Below are 19,297 nucleotides of genomic sequence, written 5' to 3'. Positions count from 1 at the left end.
AGACAAAATAGGAAATAACACCCTGTCTAAGAAGTTGTGTATTGCTGCTCTTGAGCATTGAGCTTCTGCTTTTGCTTGTGGACTTAGCTGAACCCAGAGGTGACATCTAGAAGATATTTCTCACAGCTTTCATCTGAGCACTGCAGTGCTGCTGTGTTTGCCAATGAAGGCTCCTGGGGTGGTAATGAAGGGCTGTTAGAAGCATTAAGTGCTCTGTGGGAAAACAGCAATACCTTGTGTGCTGATGAGCATTCAAGCTAGAAGACTAAGTCTTTGCTTTCCCTGCATTTTAAAGGAGGGCAGTGAGCAGGGAATCCCTGGGAAGTTCAGCATCATGAAGGAAAAAAATCACGTCATTTCCCAATTACTTTTGACAGTGTTTGTTTCAGGTTTTTGATTTAAAAAGATAGCAAGACCATTTTAAGGACACGATTTCTAAACTATAAATATTCTTGGTAAGTGAGAATTTTTGTCTTAAATTCAGTCTTCTCTAATTGCTGCCTTCTGGTATGGATAGAGGGAGAGTAAAGTGACAGCTGTAGGAATTTTTGTAGAAGTGACATTTCAAGTGAATTTTGCCTATGAGGATGGCTAACAGCTTATCCTCATGCATTGCTTGAGAGATAATGGGACTGTCACAACATTCATATCTACTGCCGTTTGTTTTCATTGTTTAATGTGCATGATCACTGGAGCTCATAATTAGAAAATAAGTTCCTTTTAGGAATATGCCTTATAAAGCAGAACTCAAAATTAGTATAATTATGAATACCACTATGTGTATGACTCCAACAAATACGAGCACGTAGCCATTGTTTGCTTTTCTCCTTTGCAATCACCATGTTATTCCCCTTGTGACCCTTAAATGTTGGCCTGATTTTGACTTCTGTAGGTAATTGTCTAATGCAATTCCGTTGAAAGGGAAGCTAACCTCCAAGTTAATTTTGCTCTCTGAAGTGTTCAGCTTCTTAGGCAGATGTATATTTAAAAGCTTGGGTTCTTGCTGTAATGATGAAACCTTTGGGGAATATTGTACTCACAATAGTGAACACATTCACTCGCTCACTCATTCTGATTAACCTCCTGTGGAAAGATGAATTTCAAGATACAGTGTTCTTGTGGCTTTTGTCCATCCTCTTTTGTTTAACATGTCACAGTACTGATTTGTACTTGGATTAGTGTTTGTGTTGGCCAGACCCCTTGGTAAACTGATCTGTATGTGACTATGTTAGCTCACTGGTTGTGTGTGTGTGTTTTGACTGCTGGAAATTCTCTTGGTACATGCATTCAAATCTACTGTCTGTCTTGAATTTACTGTGTTGGCTCTTTTGAGGGGAACCAAAGGTGTCCCATGTGGGAGGTGTTGGCAGAGGGCAGTTTTGGATGCCTGCAGTAAGGCTGTTTGTAGCCTAATTCCCCTCATTTCCATTTGATGGCACAGTACCAGGCTTGTTCTAAGACTTTGATGGTCAATTAATTTGTTCTTTTCTGTTCTTGAATTGGAAGCTAATTGAGTAATTGTGAAGGGTGCCAGATTAAATTCTGTTTTTGCTTGGAGTGCCAGTGAAAATACCATTCCTTCACCTGTTCTGTTGGGAAACTTGGGAAATGCTTTTCTCTCACCTATTTCCTTGGGAAACTACACTTGAAAAAATGAACTTCCATGATCATGCTTTTTGTGAGGTTGTCAGGCATATGCGGATGATTAGCACATGCTCGTAATGTTTGATTCTGTCAGGCAATTTTAATCAAATTTGTCACAATGTGGGAGTCCCATGTTTTCACCCAAGTGACCTCCTGGCATCCTTTGGCTTTGTGAAAGAGCTGACCTTACTGCAGTGATGGCAGCATAGAAAACCTAATAGGTGTCATTGTCTTTGTATGTTTTGGATATGAGAGACTCAAAGTTTGAGTCTCCTTGTGAACATATTTTGTGAGTGTACGCTATTACTATTTTCTCCCTTCTTCTTCTTCCTTTTTTGAAAGCACTGGAAAGGAAGAGGTTTGAGGCTGCAGTTGCTTGAAACTCTAAAGCAACATTTTTGTCAGCATTTTAACTGTGTTTTCTTGCCGCAGTGGTAAAGATTGTGGTCTGGCTTAAAAGGGGGCAAAACATTTTCTTATTCAAAACTCACAGCAGGATCAGTCTGTGTGCCTTGATTGAGGAAGTTTGTAATCTGTTTTGGTGAGTGGTGATGACTTTCTTGCACTGCCTTGAATAAAGTTCTCCCTCTTGCCTTGTAATAAACAATGTTCTCTGATTTACATGGAAGTCAGCCATCAGGTTTTTTTGGTGGTCTCTCTCTCTCTCTTTTCCAGACCACTGGCTTGTATGGCCATGGGACAGCTGACAACGTGTGTAGTCCAATGCTGAGGCCAGATCAGTGAGTCCAAACAGTTGAGGAATTGCAGGATTCATATTTGCTTGTTGGCCTGCTTCCCTTGCAGGCATCATGGGACACATGGGAATACAGACTTTGTTATCCTTTGCTTTGGTGAAATGTGGGATTATGTTTTGGATTTGATGTTTTGGGGTGGAAGAGGCTAATAAACTGCAGGGTACATTACTGTGGAATTGGGATACAGTCCCAGAGAGGGAAATGCAGCCTTACTAGGAGGCAGTGAGGTGTTGCAGTCTGCCCTCCCCCATGTTCCCTCTTGCATCACAGAGGGGAATGGTCCTGAAGAAAGGGAAGAAGATGGTCAGGCTTTCAAAATTCCAATAGGTTTTCAAGAAAGATCTTCTACTCCGTTAAATATGCAGTAGTTTTTCTTCTTTGCGGTGTGTGACGTCCCTTTCTTGGCCTCCCTCTCACCACCATGGTTACATGCATTAATCTTTTTGTTGAGAAGTTCTGGCTGTTGATTCCATTTATTTTGTTTTTCCACCCATTTAATGTAAATTTTTTTCCTTATCTGATGTTTTATTGCTATTACTCTAGGAAATGCTTGAAAAATACCTTGTTCACCTAAAGTACCTGCTCTTGTTGAGGATTAAATGAACAGGGTGGAATAAAGAGGATACATATTGCCTTTTTGCTTTCTGAAGAGCACTGATATATTTTGGGACTTTGTCACTCTGCCATCAATACATGAATTCTATATTAGTTGTCCAAAGATACTCACTGAAATATTTTCACACCAATATATTTCTTCAATTTCTGGGCTCCTTTTTCTTTTGCTTGTGAGAAAATAAGGTCCTTTGTACAGTTTTGTAAAGGAAAATGTAATAGAGGAACCTGAGAACTTTGAGAAGAGGCAGATGTTAGCTTTGGGATAGCTGTGTGTTGCTGCTGACTTATGAACTTGCAGTTCCTCTTCAGATTTTCCATGGTGTGGATATGTATTTCCTCATTCCTGCTAATTGCAGACTCTTTAGGCCCTTTTCTGGGGAGTTCTGTTCTGGGGAAGATGCTGATTTTAACAAAACAGGAGCACATGAGCAGTCTCACGAGGGAGTGTTTCTGGGAGAGCAGGAGTGAGGTGCAGGAAAGGAAGGAAAGGTCTCTGCTTTGGACAGTGATGGCTTGCACTGGTGCCTGGAACGTGCCACAGCCATGTCTTCAGTAGAATGTGCCTCTTAGGAGGAGGTGGTAGCAGCTGTGTAGTGCTAGCTATGGTGTCTTTCCAACAGGATTGTCTGCAGGGACTTCTCAAATGAAGGTTGCTTCTCTTAGCTTTGAGAGTGTCTGCAGGTGTCAAGGAAGTAAACAAAGGTAGTGCTTTTTGTGTTCATAGTTAAAGGAGGTCGAGAAGCAGAAGCTACTGTGGAGGTATTGCAATATGACTTTGAGAAAGAAGGTGCCAGGGCAGTTTGTAGTATCTCTTCCCCTCCTCTCCTGTGTTTCAGAGGTGATGTTTCCTGGGCTGCCTTCTGGGTAACTGGTATGGGATGGCACAAGGGTAAAACAGAGCAAGTTCTGTGGAAGTACTGCCAGCTGGTGTCAAACACAGCAAGCAAGCAGTGATTCAGGAGTAACCCTTCCACAACCCTTCTGTCTTAACCGTGCATTTCTCCTGAACTCTTGAGTGCTGCAGTGCTGATGCCATTGGATCCTAATTCCTGTGATGTTCTGCCGAGGAACACAAGAGATGACAAATGAAGCAGTAGGAGTTTCATTGACCAGTGCTTGTTGCAGTGACTAACATGGCTTTGCAGGCTCATTAACTGGCTGGCAGGTCCTGCTGTGTAGCTACATTGACTGAGTCTGTGGCCATGCAGGGTTGCACAGCCCAGTGCAGGGACTAGGACTGCGGTGCTGTAATTGAGGAGAGCCTGCACCAGTCTTGTCTTACCTGATGGTGTTTGACCTTTGGGCAGTCGTGACTGTGCTGAGGTCAAAGAGTGACAGTCGACTGTCTGTTTTCCATAGAACTGTCGTCCTGTTAGTTTCCTGGTTGTCCCCAGGGCAGACAGGATGTTGGGTGTGCACTCTGACCACTTGTTCTTGGGAGGCAGCTGGCCTGGTGTCAGGTGTTAATAACTGTGGTAAAAGTTTAGAGGAAGAAGAATCTGGTGGTTGATGTATGAAAATTGTCCCTAGGAAGGTAGATGTGAATTCCCAAGTGGAGCCTATGTGCTCCATACCTGACTTACCACTAATACACCAGGCAGAATAATGAAACTGTAAGGGTATTTCAGTGGAGTAGTTAGAATATGAAGCAAGAGCTGATGAAATCTAGTAAATAAAGCATCCTTGATCCATTAAAGCCTTTGCCTTCACTGAAAATATTAATATTCTTAAGTTCTTTGTTGGATTACGGTAATATCCTCTAAATAACCTGGCTGATAGAACAAAGGAAGAAAATTTTAGGAAAGTATAAGCAATCAGCAGTAACAGGAATTTTTCTTTTTTTTTTTCAGTTTGCTTCTGAGGTTAAAATAACAGGACCCAGATGTAAAATAGCAGATATGTTTAAGACTTGAATTCTCTTTGTCAATTACCATGTCACGTCTTGGAGAGAACGAGAGGCAGAAAGAGCTGTGTGCTCTGCCAAATGGGCAGGAATTTTAAATTCTCTTCTGTTTCTCACTTTTGAGATGCTGAATCAAAAATACCTGTTTCTTGCGCAAGTATCTCTGGCTCATCCACTTGAACATACCTTCCCAAAGGAAGAGTAGTGTTCATAGTTCTTCTTGTTAGATAGTGTGCAGTGCTTGTTATCTACAAGTAATTGAAGTTCTTTAAAACATAACTTTAGAAAACCCCTTATTTTCAACAGAAACCTTAAACAAAAGCTGTACTAGGCTACTATTGTATTAATGATACAATAAGTAATTTACTATTTCCTGCCTCTTATTTAGAAGTTGGAAGCTTGGCCAAAATAGGTTTGAAAGATGAACAAAAGAATTTGATTTGCCAAGAGACCCAGCCTCTTTTGGGGCAAAGACTGAACCATCACTTTCTGGTCTTTCTCTTGAAAAACACTTCCTTCTCATTGTTATAGGTCTCACTCAAACTACTTTCCTGCCTCCTTCTGTTTTGCTAGAGACTGAGTTTGCAAATGATGACACTTAATAAATTATAGCTGGAAAGGAGGCATGCTGATGGAATTGTGCCTGTTGGTGGGATGTTGTGAAAGTGTCTCTTTTAGGACTGTTTACATAATTTTTAAGGGATAACCTAAGAAAAGGATGATAAATGTACCTTACACAAAGAGATCTTTTCCCATTAAAAATCTATGATGCCTGTTGTTATTTATATATCACAGCAAACTAGAGGTCAGAAAGGTACTGACAGCATAACTTTGTGTTGTTTTGTCTTTAAATCATCTCCCTTTCTTGGAAACCTCTGAGTTCTGATTAGACTGAATGAAATGCAGGTGCTGCCAGGTGGAGTGGAGAAAGAGATGATGTGAGAGCTGAATTCCTTTCCTAAGGGAAAAAAAGGGTGTCTTTCTGAATCCTGTTAGCCAGAAGGCAGGTTCTGTGGAGAAACTCCTTGAATTGGATAAGTTTGTGTTCTGTCTCTGCACAGAGCCCTTCCAATCCTCTGTGTATGTGTGTTTGTGTGAGATGACTCTCAGGGGACCTTAATGTTGCGGTTACCATGGGAGCCAATTCAAAGTGGATTGTCATGCCATCAGAACTAAAAGATATGTATAAATCTGTGCTAGTGTTTTGCAGATGCTTGGGATTTTGAATATTTCTTGCAAGAAAAGTATTTCTACTATTTACATAGGGATATTACTTCTTTGTGTGTTAAGCATTTCTGAAATCAGTCTGGCTCTGTGATAGACAGGACAGATAAACAGACAATCTGATGTGAGTACAGTAGGAGAATTTAAACTCAAGATAGATGCTTCCCCTGGGAATTGTTCTGTTTGATTGTAGTGTTTCTGAGTTAGTTCTATCCTATTCCTATAGTTCACTCATCAAAATCTAAGCAGAATCTTTCCTCCTTGCATATCTTCATCCTTTCCACTGTCCTGCTTGTGTTGGCTGGCACTTTCACCTGCCACAATTCTCAAGGAAAATCCTTAGCTGAGACTTGGAGGTACTCATTCTAGAGAAGGCCACTATGTAAGCACAACATGTTATGCACCTTGGACTTGTTTTTTCATCTGTGGAAATCAAATGGTTATTCATGCTGGACCCCTACAGTTCAAAACATCTGCTTGTCACCAGAACTCGACGCAGTGATTTTGAACTTTAACAGCTTGGAGCTGAGCTCTGGACCTCCAGGATCTCTAGGTTTCTGTGCTGACAGTGCTTCTAGCACTCACAGCATCTCAGGCCACCAACACAGCAGAGATGGCAGATGTGCTTCTCTGGAAACTTTTTTGTGTGAAGTTATATCAAATATTTAAATTTTAATTGCTAATTTATTTTAGAAAGAACAGTTTGTTTCTGACCTACATGTGGGACTCAAATGTGACTTTCTGGCTATTAGAAGAGTTTTTATTGTTGGAAATCCAGAATAGTAATAGTACTACAGGGATGCTCTTTTTTTTGTAACTTTTTTTTTTTCCTGCTGGTAGTGTGCGCTCTTAATTCTTCATGGAGAAGAAAGCTGCACCAACAGGTAGAGAGTTAAGAACTGTTTTATCAGGTGTTTGTAGGTCCACTGGGGAATTAGAGGAGAGCTCTTTTTGAGCAGAACAGATTAGAGTTTTTTTAAATGCCCTCTCTGTAGGATTCGTTTTAAAATTGTTCTTGAGGGTTTTTTCTTTTTTCAATATAGAAAAAATTTGGTCTGTGGAAAGAATTTTTAGTATTAAGGGCTGTAGATTTTGATGACTTCTCAAAAAAGAATAACAAAACCCTCTGTCACCTCTGGAGACCATTCTTGTCCTGTGCAAAAGTTCTGCATTGAAAATCTAATTCTTTGTTCCAGTGTTACTGAAGTTGTTTAATTTGGTTTTGCTCATTTCTTTGGAGGAGGTGTTTTCTGTGCATTGAATGCACAAGTTATTAAGAAAACTTTACTGTATCATTCCCTAGACATATGGCATTCTCATAATAACATTACTATCCAGGCAATTTCATTCAGATTTTATTAAATACTTTAGGCAGGCCTATTTCAGGAACTGGATGCAATGATAGCAATGTGTATATCTCCTTGGTGAGGAAGCCAAATCACAGTAAGAAGTAGAGTATTGCTAAGGAACTGGAAAAGAGTTGTTCTGGTTCAAGAAGAGTATAAGCTTTTGTTTCAGGTGACATGAAAATGAAGGAGTCTGCAAAGCAGAGGGGAAACAAGGGCTGATATCCTATACTGGATAATAAACTGATAGTTCCTCTCATGCAGGAACTCCAAAGTACTTCACAAGCATCAGTGAATGATCTGGTTGTGAAGTCATGGTGTAATTCAGTGCTTCTATGTGTTGTAAGAACTCCCAAGGCCATTTCTGGTAGGACAGCTGTTGATGAACGGTTCATGCGCAGGGAAGTGGTTGTGTCACCATCCCTGGAGGCATTTTAAAAATATGTACGTGTGGCAGTGCTGGGTTAACGGTTGGACTTGATGATCTTAGGTCTTTTCCATCCTAAACTGTCCTGTGATTTGGCATTTACTTCAGTAGAATATTGTTGCAAAAGGATAAAGCCATCCTTTGCAGAAGAGACTGTTTTAATGGAAGGGAGAGGAGGATATTGTTCTAGTCTGTGAAATGAACTTTTATTGAACAAGATGTGCCTGAGCACCTTTCATTCAGGGCCCACGATTTCAGCTTCCAGCAGAGGCTGTTTGTACCTGTTTAAAAGCTGTTCTCTCAAAACAATGCATACTGCTGTGCATATGGTTCTCCCTCAGGGAAGGGAGAATAAACTGAGCATCGGATATTAGCTGCAGCACTTAGTGCACTGCTGGGAGCCACTGGGATACGACAGTGACACAGGCAGTGTCAGAAGCGCTGCAGCGCAGCAGAGGAAGTGTCTGTGCCAGCGGATGTGTTTGATGTTCACCACGGTATTTCTCTAGAGCACTGCTATGGATAAGCACCTAAGCCAAAAGTGTTTTTGCTCCACAGCCCCCAGCTATTCTGTAAATACAGCTAGAGCATCTTGTGGCTCCAGCAAATGGCAAAAAGCAGATAGGTAGCTCTTTTTAAGATTGAGGCGAGCTATCTCTGCCAGGAAAACTCACCTCAGCATAGCTGGCAAACTTCTGCCTTCCCTGTGCTGTTTGCTGCTCAAAGCAAGCTTGACTTCCTGTGCTAATACAATACAATTTCTTGATTGATTTTTATGGATGGGATTTTTACAAAACTTGCTTTGGGATTTAGGAACTTACCTGTCACTGGCTTTCCTTGGGGCATAAGCATTGATTCACTGTGGCTATCTGGAGGGAGTTTGAATGCTGCTACAGCATCCTTCTGAAGATGCTGGCAGTGCTGTATAAGCAATTCATGAGGCCTTACAGGCAAGGGAGAAAAATGGTTTGCTTTTTTATCAGCTGTGTATCTGTGGGGGTAAAAAAGGCTGCCTCCATAGTGCTGACAGAGTAGACTACAGCAAGGGTTTGCAGTTTGTAGTGGCAAATGCTGCCAACTGAAGAAGGATTGTCGATATTGCAAGAGGGGCTGGTGTATCTGAGTATCTGCCTTATATACTAGATTTTTGGTCACGATTTCTTATGTAAAATTCAAATGCTTACTCTAAAGTCAACTGTAGCTACTCTGTCCAATCTGGGCTTTTGGTTTTCAAATTAAATTCTGAAAAGGTTTCCCAACAGAAAATTTCTATTCCTAGCCATGAAAGACTGAGCTTTAGAAGTACTGTTTTCATTTAAGAAATTTGATCTGTAAAAATGCTACCTCTGCATGGGCACTGTACTTTAGCACTTTGGGCACGTTCCTGTGCTGATTTCTTGTCAAAGATAGTATTTTTCTTATGTCTTGTTCAAAGAGTCTCTTACTTATTTTTGAGGCCTGAAGCCAGTACTGTTGTAAAATATTTTAATGTCTTCAAACTGACAATTACCTGGAGATATTTTTTCTTGGATAAATTTCTCTGCTGTGACCTTCCTGTCCTGTGTGCAGAAAAAAGGCAGCAGTTTTAATTCTTACCTGCTTTCTGTTTTATTTAACCCCTTTTTATGGAAACCCTTCTTCAAGGATCACAGTCATGTATTTGAATTGGGACATCTGAGCTTAGCTGTGCTGGAAGGGCAACATAAAGATGACAGAAGCGAGACAAAGTGTAGTTTGAACAAGCTCCAGTAGCTTAGTTTTGAAAAGCTTTGTTCAAGGTATCACATAAATATGACAGAAGATAGTTTTATGGCTTAAAAAATAAAGAGAGAATTATGTAGGCAATCTTTGCAACCTAGTAAAAATATCATAGTACACAGAAATTGAAGTGTTACAGCTTTCTGTGATCTAAATTGGCATCTAATCTTAGTCAGTAGGTGAAACAACATTTGAGAATTTTGTTTATAGTGATTGCTTTTTTTATCACTTAAGAACAAAGTGGTATTTTGAAAACCTTCATAATGTGAATCTAGCAAATAAGGCAATTCAGGTAATAAGTAAACTCTCTGAAGATCAAGGAAACTCAGTGTTTTACATCATATTTATAATTGGCCCAGATCTTTATTTTAATGTTCTGGCTCTAAGTCTGAAAACTGTTTTGGGGGGAGGAGTTACTTTGGGGGCAGGATGGAAATAATTTTCTGTTTAGAACCTAAGCCTGTGTTTTATCTCTTATCTGGGAATTTATTTTTTTCCAAATCAAGAGGTTTGTTTTCTTTAAAAGGAGATGCTTGACTTAATGGGGACTGTGGTATCTGTGGAGCAGTTTCTCTTTTCTCATCACTTCAATTGATGTTAATTCTGTGTAACTAAAGCTGTCTAAGAATACAAGTATGCATCTAAATGGTCATTTAGGGCTTTCTTCTGCAGGTGATGGGGGAAACAAAAGGGAGATTAATCCCACCTCAAATAGGGCTGTTGAGGAATCCACTTCGAGAAGGTAGCTGGGTGTGCAGCTGCAGTGAGAGCTGCAGGTTGTGCCCTGGCTGGGGGACATGGTGGGAGCCCCAGGAAAGAGGCTGTGACCTGGAGCCAACCCTTTGCATGATAGTGTGACCTGTGGCCAGGTGAATGGGCTCAGCAGGATGACACCCTTGCAGTCTATGGGCTCAACAGCTGGGTGTGGAGGGAGTCAAGAGTGGCTCACTGGAGCTGCCTGCTGTGAAGGGACTTTGGTCCCAGCAGTGAAAGTCTAAATTTGGTGGGAATGTGACTGCCAGAGTGGCTCCTGGATGGTCACACAGGGCAGTTTCTCTAACAGGCTATACTGGAGTTACGCTTTCTTTCCTTTGGCTGTAGAGGGAACCCAGATGTCCCTCTGAGACTGACTGTAGTGAGTGACTTAAGTTGTGTAGAGATGTTTGTGCAATTTGAATCCCAAGCATCGTCCCTAGAGCAAGAACCTTTTGGGTTCCAGCTGACATTGCTCCTGGTAGTTTGTCATTCATTTGGAAGGTCAGTCATGTGAGTGAGTGCTTATCTAGCAGTTCTACCATTTTTTGTCAATGTGGGTACATTCTCACTTCAGGTCTTGTGTCCTGGAGCTGGTTAAAGAGTGCAAAAAGGGCCCTGCTATAAAGACTCCAGCAAATTCAGTAGTGTTTTTTTAGCCTCTCACATGTGGTATTTTTTTTCCCCCTCCGTACTCTCCAGTTTCTTCTTTTATTTGCCTCCAACTATTTATTTTTAAATGAACATATGTTTAAAAATTAATTTTAAAATTTCAAAACTGGTAGATACATAAAATCAAAAGTCAATCTCATGCAGCTCAATGCTCAGCTGCAGACCCACTGTTTGATAAGCCAGATGGTCTCTTGTACTGCCTACCTGTCAGTGAAAGACAGCTACCTCCAAGGGGCTTCTGGAGGTAAGACAGGATTTTAAATTCATATACCAGGTGCTCATAGCAGGATGGAGAAAGAAAGTATTGCGTGTTTCTTTGTAACCAAAATGTCCAGTGAAAAGTCGCATAGAGTAAATCCTACTTTCTTTTCTCCTCTTCCACTTCAGTGCTTTAGCTTGAAGATTCTGCAGATATTTCACTGACAAATTAGAAACTTGAATAGAGATGAAAACTCACTTATTTTGCTTTTTCGGTTTAAATTTCAAAAAGTGTCATGGTACCAGAGGCTACTAAGCTGACAAAAGAAAGGTCAGTAGGAAAGTGAGTTTTCTCTGGGCAAATTTCCTGAACCAAGACAAGGACAGCAAAGAGCTGTCAGAATATGTTTTTGTAATAGGAACAGAAGAGGAGGACTGGACACTTACCAGTTGGTCTTCACAAATGGGTTGCTCTGAAGAATCACAGAAACATTCCAGCTAAAGACTGGGATCCTGTACTAGGCCTGGAGTCATAGTGAGAAAGGATTGCTTTCGGGGCCGTGATATCAGCCTTGCTGTTCTGGGTGCCAGCAGAGCAAAATGTCTTGATGTTAGACACAGCAACCTGATCTTTGCTCTGGAATGACTGACAAACGTGATCTCTTTTCTAAGAGAAGAGTGTCTTTCTCTTCTGCATTTTTGATGGATGAATTGAATTTCTGTAGAGCCTTTCCACCCTCACCTGTGACTGTCCAAGCCAATCACTTGCTCCTTCATGTAGCTACAGAGCTAATTCTGCTTCAGCCGTGGATAGGTTCTGCTGGACCTGTGCTTGATTACTAGCTCTGTTTACCACAAGGGAGCAGTTATTAATGTGCTCTCATTTTTAAGCCTGTTATAACTCCTTCACTTTGATTAATTTCATTGTGGAGCTCTTTACTCTTTTAGCCTGTGTAAGATGTAATTCTGATTGTAGAAGTGCTTCCGTTGTTTCCCTCCCAGCTGAAGAAGGAGGCAAAAGGGCTATTGATTTTTATATAAAGATGAGTTTAATGAGACCTGGGGGTTGGGCTTGATCCAAGGCTTACTGGAGTCAGTGGCCATCAGTCATTAGATTTCAGATGCTGGAATCTGACTTACTGCCATGATGTTCAGCTGCCTGTGTTGCAGGGGTTTTGTGGGTCTTCATAAATTGGTCATAAGCAGCAAACTGTCATAGCGGGGGAGGGCAGGCACGCTGACCAGATACCTAACAGCTTTTTCTTCTATTCTTGTGATCCATTTTCTCTTATTTCTGTGCATTTCAACCTTGAATGTGTGGTCGTGGCCCATGTGATAGCATTTGTAATGAGGCACAGAACCCCAGATAATACAGCAGAGCTCTAACAAGGAGCTTTTAGAGAGAAAAGATTATCTTTAACTCTGAGCTGAGTTGTAATTTGGTGGGTATTAATACATAGGTTTAAAAAAATGAATAGTGTAATTGGAGATAGGAAGGGCATTAAAAACATAGCGTGAGGTATGAGTGACATAACTGAGAGGTTCAACTGTGTTAGCAACTGGGCCAGTTCTGACCTGCAGGCCAGTCATGTTCTGTTTTTCTTGCATACATGTGCACATGTTGATGCATTGCCTACAAGCTTCTGCCTTTTCCTTTGAGAAGGAAAGATTTCTGAGCCATGCACCAGAAGATGGGCCACCACACTGCCCCAAGCCAGCTTGTGGCAGACATCCCCTAAAGATCAGACCATTGTCTCAGCCATAATTCTCTCTGCAAATGACTGTAGCAGCTCAAGCTTCCTTTTTTCCCCCCTCTCCCACTGCTTTTTCTCTACTGACTTTTGATTGACTGATACTCTAGGTCAACTAAATGCCGTCCATTTCCCCAGACACAAAAGTGTGCCAGCAGTGCATTGCTCTTACCTATTCAACCCTCAGGAGCTTGTTCTGTACAGAAGCAGGCTTTCTCTATGCTTTGTTCCTGCAGATGCCATTTTCCAGGCTTCTTCACTACACAGTGTTAAGTAATGTATTGTCACCTGGAAAGAGTTGGTGTGGCTGTCCATTAAAAATAAGAATAAATGTATTATTACCACAATATGCCATTCATAGAAATGGGGAGAGGAGAAAGTTCTCAATGCACCTGACTTTTAAGGAGTGCAGCTATTGCTAAGGTCTTTGTAAAGACAGATTTAATCTGTACGTCTAAAATGTAGTAAACCTAAAGAGAACAGTGAAATGGAGTATCACTTCTTGGAGCTTACTCTTCTTTTGTAAGGAAGATTTTTTTTCCTTCCTGTGGGGAAGGATCATGAACTATTGTTTATCTGCTGTGTTTATTGTTGGCAATGGAGCTGTACAAATAAAAGGAGCAGAGTTCATTTACCCTGTAGGTGCTAAATGGAAGTAGGATCTATATAATAGCTATTGTAAAATCCATGTCTTACCTTGGCTTAAAAAGCTGCTGGTCACCCTCTTAGATGTATCATTCAATTTAGTGATGCCGAGCATCTGTTTAAACAAATGGCTTTAAAACTTTTGACTAGAACTACTACTTTGTCCTTGACTCTTTCTTATCTGTAGCTTTGACGCCCAGTAAGTTCTCCTGGGCTCTTTTTTCTGTTGTCATCAAGTGCCATGTGCAGTGCCATCAATGGACCATGCAGCTGGCAGGTTTTTCTGAGACTTACTTGCCTTTCTGCAGAGGCTGTTGTTACTCTGCACCTCAGTTTGGTTCAGCCTTCAGTGTCACAAGGCTGCCCAGAAATGCACTGGCTGTTGTGCTCATTATGGACCTGTTCAACCCCTTCAGGCAGCCTCATGGCTTGCACACACTGACTTGTGTTTGGATCAAACCAGTCAAAGAGACCTCCTTCTCTCATGAGAGTAAACTCAATGAGGTGGAAATTTGAAAACCTTTGCCCTGACTGTTTCAATTTTGTCATACAGAATTCCTGTGTGGTACTGTGTGCCCAATAGCTTTGTCTTGGCTTTTGCTGTTCCCAGTTTACAGGTGCAGAAGCTTATGGGTCAAACTGGAGGAGGGGGGGAGTGGTCTAGCAAGGTCTTTCTCCATGCAGCTTATGCAAGTGATACGAACAAGGCAGCCTGATATTTTTTGACTACCCCACAGGATAGAGTATTTGTCTGCTTGTCATTTTGAGGCTTGCTTTAGGGTTGTGCATTTTCGTGTAAAGGCTGTATGTACCTACCTTCTCTTCTGTGAAGGAAAAGGAGGTAAAAGGTTTGTAGAACTGAAGAATAGAGAAAAAGGGGAGGGTGAATGCTGGCTCAACCCCTTTTGCTTTTGAGTAGAAGATCCTGCAAGGAGAAGTGAGGGCGCCTGTGGTCACAGAGGTTTTGTACACATGGTTGGGGATGTGTGCAACAGTTTAATATGTTGAAGACCAGCACACAGTGTATGTAGAAATAGTTGTGCATTGGTCATTTGTATGAGGCATGTCTCTCCTCAGAACTGTGTGAGTGTTTGCAAGAATATTTTCTCGTGACTGTAAAGGGTAACAAACCTGGCCATGCATTTGATTTGATTTGGCTACTGAGCCTTTGCTGAGAACTAAAGTTTCAATTGTCTGTGAGCAAGAGTGGGAGGAGGCTGTAAATGCTGTTGTGGTGTTGAACTGGGGAGGGGAGGACAGGAAGGAGGTCTGGGTGATTCCCTGTCTGTTCATAGCTTCCACATTACTGAAGGTGACCAGCTGCATGTGACCTCTAGAAGACCTGCCAGTGCTGCTGCTGTACAGTGCTGAAAACCTTCAGAGGGAGAGGGCCTGTGGCTGCTCCAGCTGCCTGATCTGCCCAGACCTGCAGAATGGTGTCATGGGTATCTGAGGGCTTGGTGGGTGCTGCTAAAATCATGTCACTTCCAGCCTTGAGTGACCTTTTCCAGTAAAGGTATTGGCGAATAGGTTCACTTGGCTTGTAAGATTTCCCTGCTTCCCATACATGACTCCTGCTGACTGCCCTCAACCCATCAGCACTTCCAAGGGCAGAGCTCCTTGGTAGTGCTCAGTTCTGTATGTACAGTGGTCCTTTGTCCTGTGGTGGCCTTAGATTGCGGCGATTACAGAATGAGGAAGGTGGTGTTTGGGTTAGGAGCACTTGACTGTCAGGTGCAGCTAGTTTTTCTTCAGGGTGTATGCTGGGTGTCTTATGAAGAAAGTGTGTCCATCCTACTCCCACTGCTGTGCCAAGCCTTCCTGGTGCCTGCTGGGAGTAGGGACAGCTGTGTGTGCTTCTTTACTGTGTTTTGGGCCCACAAGTGCTGTGTGGGTGGTGGAAAAATGGCAGAGATGCACATGTGCTTTGCTAGAGCTTGCACTATTAGTAACTGTGAATTTTATACTCCTCTCCCAATTTATTCCCCATTATGGATTTATTTATTAAATGCATTTATGGCAGAAGGCCTCCTACCCCTCATGCTTTTGATATCTTTTTACAAAGTTAGCAGAAGTAGTGATAAATTGGTGTCTGGAGGCACATGGGTGGTGATGGCATAGTAGAGCTGAAGCCCTTTCTTAATGGACTTGTACTCTTTCTGCAATCAGAATTGACACACGTGACAGTGCTGCTGCTGTGCTTTCTTTTGGCCTAGTTTTCTGGGTGCTTTTGCCCATACAAATTTTTGAAAATTGTTTCTTCCAGGGCCTCCACAAGCTGTGCTGTGAGCTGTCACAGAGCACTTTGCTCATTTGTTCTAGGTCACTTTCCCAGGGTCAAGGTGAGTTGATAGCTGAGCCCTGGATAGAACTGAGAATACCAGATTCCTGCTTGTTTGACCCGTGGAAACTGCCTTGATAGATTGCTTTTTCAGGTAGTGGAACACTTGGTATTTTGGGTACATTTAGAAAACTTCCACCTGTGGCTTGTGGTACTAGCATGTAGATTGTTTTTTCTTCAGGATGAGAAAGACAGGTGGGAGGAGGATGTATGATTGCACTGGATGAGGTTTGTCAGGGGTTATTTTCCTTCCTCCAATTATTATTTGCCATATGAATAGCCCTTCTTCCTAAGAACAATATTATGCTTTCAAAGGCTTATAATCTAGACATACATTAAAATACCCAGTGCTAAGAAATCTTCCTCCTTCCTCTTCAACAGTCACCACATACATCTCTTTCCTTGCCAGGGAAGGCTCAGCACTGAACAGTGGTATCAAGGCTATTATTATAATCTGAAAAGTATTAATTGAGGAGTTGAACTAGGTATCTGTGTAGTGTATTTTCTAGGTTATTCTTAACTTGAGAACAGGATTTGTGCTTTATTAGCTTTCTGTCTTTTGTGCCCTGATATTAACCAGATGAGAATATTAACAAAAGCATATAAAAGAAATAATTTAAAAAAAATAATTTAATAAGCAGCATATCAGATGCAGTTTCATTACTAAATGTAGGGTGGAAATTAGATGTCTGGAAGCCATACTACAGCAAGCACAATGTCAGGCTATGACCTTAACAAGATACTGTCAAAATGAAAGGTGGTGCATTGAGAGTCTGCCCCCAAGGGCTCATATCTTTTGGAGAGTTTGAACTCATTAGTGGTTAAAGGCTGCCTTTCTGGTATTTGAAAACATTTTTTGAGCTATTCTATTGTTTTCTTTTATATTTTTCTCTCTTCATACAATAAATTTGGCTGCATAACATTCTCTGTGCTTCCACCATCTATGGTGTGCCTCCCTCTTCTCCCCCCATTACTATTTCATAGCTTTTCTGCACTTCACAGTGATACTACTTTTCCAGTAATGGTGTAGCTCTTAGAACTACATTTTAAAAAATCCCACAAAAAAGCCTCTCTGAAACACCTCAAGAATTGTTTTAATTTGTGCATAGAAAGAAGAGTGATTAAATATGTGTGTTGAAATGGAGAATTAAATGTCTATTACTGGTTTGGAGTTTAATTGGAGTACTGTGATAGATATTGAGTTTTACTGATGTCTTTGAGTACATATATAAGAGAGAAAGTGTTGCTTTTTATATTAAGGACAGATGTACTTGAAGAAAATTAAGACTTCATTTGAAGTTCCTGTTTCTGGGATTTCCTTATAATTGTACGTTTAAAGGAGTTGCATGCACTACCCATGTGAAGTCACATGATTTAACATGCAGCTTTGTACAGTTTGTTCTTTTTTTCCTTTGCGTGTGTTTTATTAATGACAAACAAGCGAACTGATCTTATGCCAAATGCCAGTGGTTGGCAATCCCTCTAAAATCAAATTGTCTTCTTGCAACTCATTGGGAAGCATTTGCTCTTAGTGAAGCAGGGCTCTTGAGGGAGTAATATTAGCATTCCCAATAAGCAGTAGAGAAGTGTGGAAGTGTATGTTATAAACATCAGGGATTATATTGTTTGCTTTTCTGTGTCTAGGACTGATGTAGCTTTATTCCAGTTGACATATTTAAGAGTTTTATTTTTTTTGACCCAAGATGAAAATGAGGGGTCAGTTGTTTAAATGGTGTAAACACCCAGAGGTCCAGAGAAGACAGACACTCCTGGTTTAGCCAAGCAGATAACTGCAATATTTTTAAGTGTTTGTATTGCCCTGTTGGCTCAAATGAGTGTGCTTCAATATTTTGTTTTTGTATGTCAGGATCTGGCACCACAAATTCAATTTAAATTCTAATGGGAGCATGACTAGAGCTGCATAAAGGACATCTGTCTCCACATTAGAGTGGCCATCTATGGCAAAGATTTCAACATGGATTCTTACCTTGAAATGAACATCCTGATGACTGGCCATGAGTTCATGTTGGTTTTTTTTTTCCCTGTTTCCTCTGGCTGCCAAGTATAGAGTTGTTTATGCCAAATAGCTCATTTTCTCTGGGAGCAATTGTGAACCTTGCTCCAAACTGCCCACTTGCTAATGTGCTTTTCTAAATTGGGTTCAGATCCCTGCTCTGTGTTGACATTGGAAGGATTTGACCTAGGTGTTACAACTCTTCTGGCTGTGCAAGAAGAATCAACTTCATCTCACTCTTAGGGACACTTAAGAATCAAGCAATGAGGCACAACAGGGATACAGAGAGAGGGCCTTTTGCCCAGGGATTGTTTTTTTTTCCTAAGCCAACAAAGCCTGACAAATTTAACCTAAATGAACCAATAGCTTTGGGTTAGTCAGGTGTTCTTTCACCACCTTATTTTGGTGAAAACATTGTTTGCCTGAAGCTTGGAGAGATTATGCAGGTTTTGTACTTCTCTGTAGAGAGTTTCCAAGAGGACAAGCACAAGGGGAATAAGAAAAATTCTCATCCTTAGCTTCTGACAAGGATACTCCAAGAGAATTTTTCTTCTGTAGAGGAAGGTCTGAGGTTAACTTTTCCAGGCAAGTAAGGTGACTGGCAAGTCTGCACAGGGATATGAAAGGTAATACAAATGTAAATGTATGAGTGTATCTGTTGTATTTTATTACTGAGAAGTATGTAGTAGAAAATACCAAAGGAGGATTTTTATTTCTTTACAAATACTTTTTATTTCTTTTAAGTTAGAAGTAAACCCTTACAAAATGATATGAAATGCAGCTGCATCTAATGAACCAATACAGGCTCCACTTAAATGAGACTATATTTTCACCTTTTAAAAAATTATTTATATATAAATATACATATTCATACTATCTTCATATAGTAATATTGATACTTTCAGGAATCAATGCCTGAGAACAAAATTCTGTAGTTTGGTCAGGTGTACTGACCCATAGCTGAAGACTGAGCTAGGCAGAGCACAGGGACTACCTGTCTGTGTCCTGATCTGATGAGCTAGCATGATAAATCATCTTCTTCCACTCCCTGTAAATCACAAGGCATTAATGAAGATTTATATGGGTACACATGGTATGCTGGGAGGTAAATTATTGCTGATCCTCTCCCTCTCCTGTTGTGGCATTTGAGGAAGGGGAGGTCCTAGGGAGCACATTCTGGATTTGGCTGTTGTCTTCTGCTGAGAGTAAGAGGAGATGTTGGTGTCTTGGCTACACATAGTTCAGCGAATC

The sequence above is a fragment of the Cinclus cinclus genome, chromosome 6, assembly GCF_963662255.1.
Source record: "Cinclus cinclus chromosome 6, bCinCin1.1, whole genome shotgun sequence".
Lineage (NCBI taxonomy): Eukaryota > Metazoa > Chordata > Aves > Passeriformes > Cinclidae > Cinclus > Cinclus cinclus.
The sequence above is the reverse complement of the archived record's forward strand: the minus strand, read 5'-3'. Positions refer to the sequence as shown.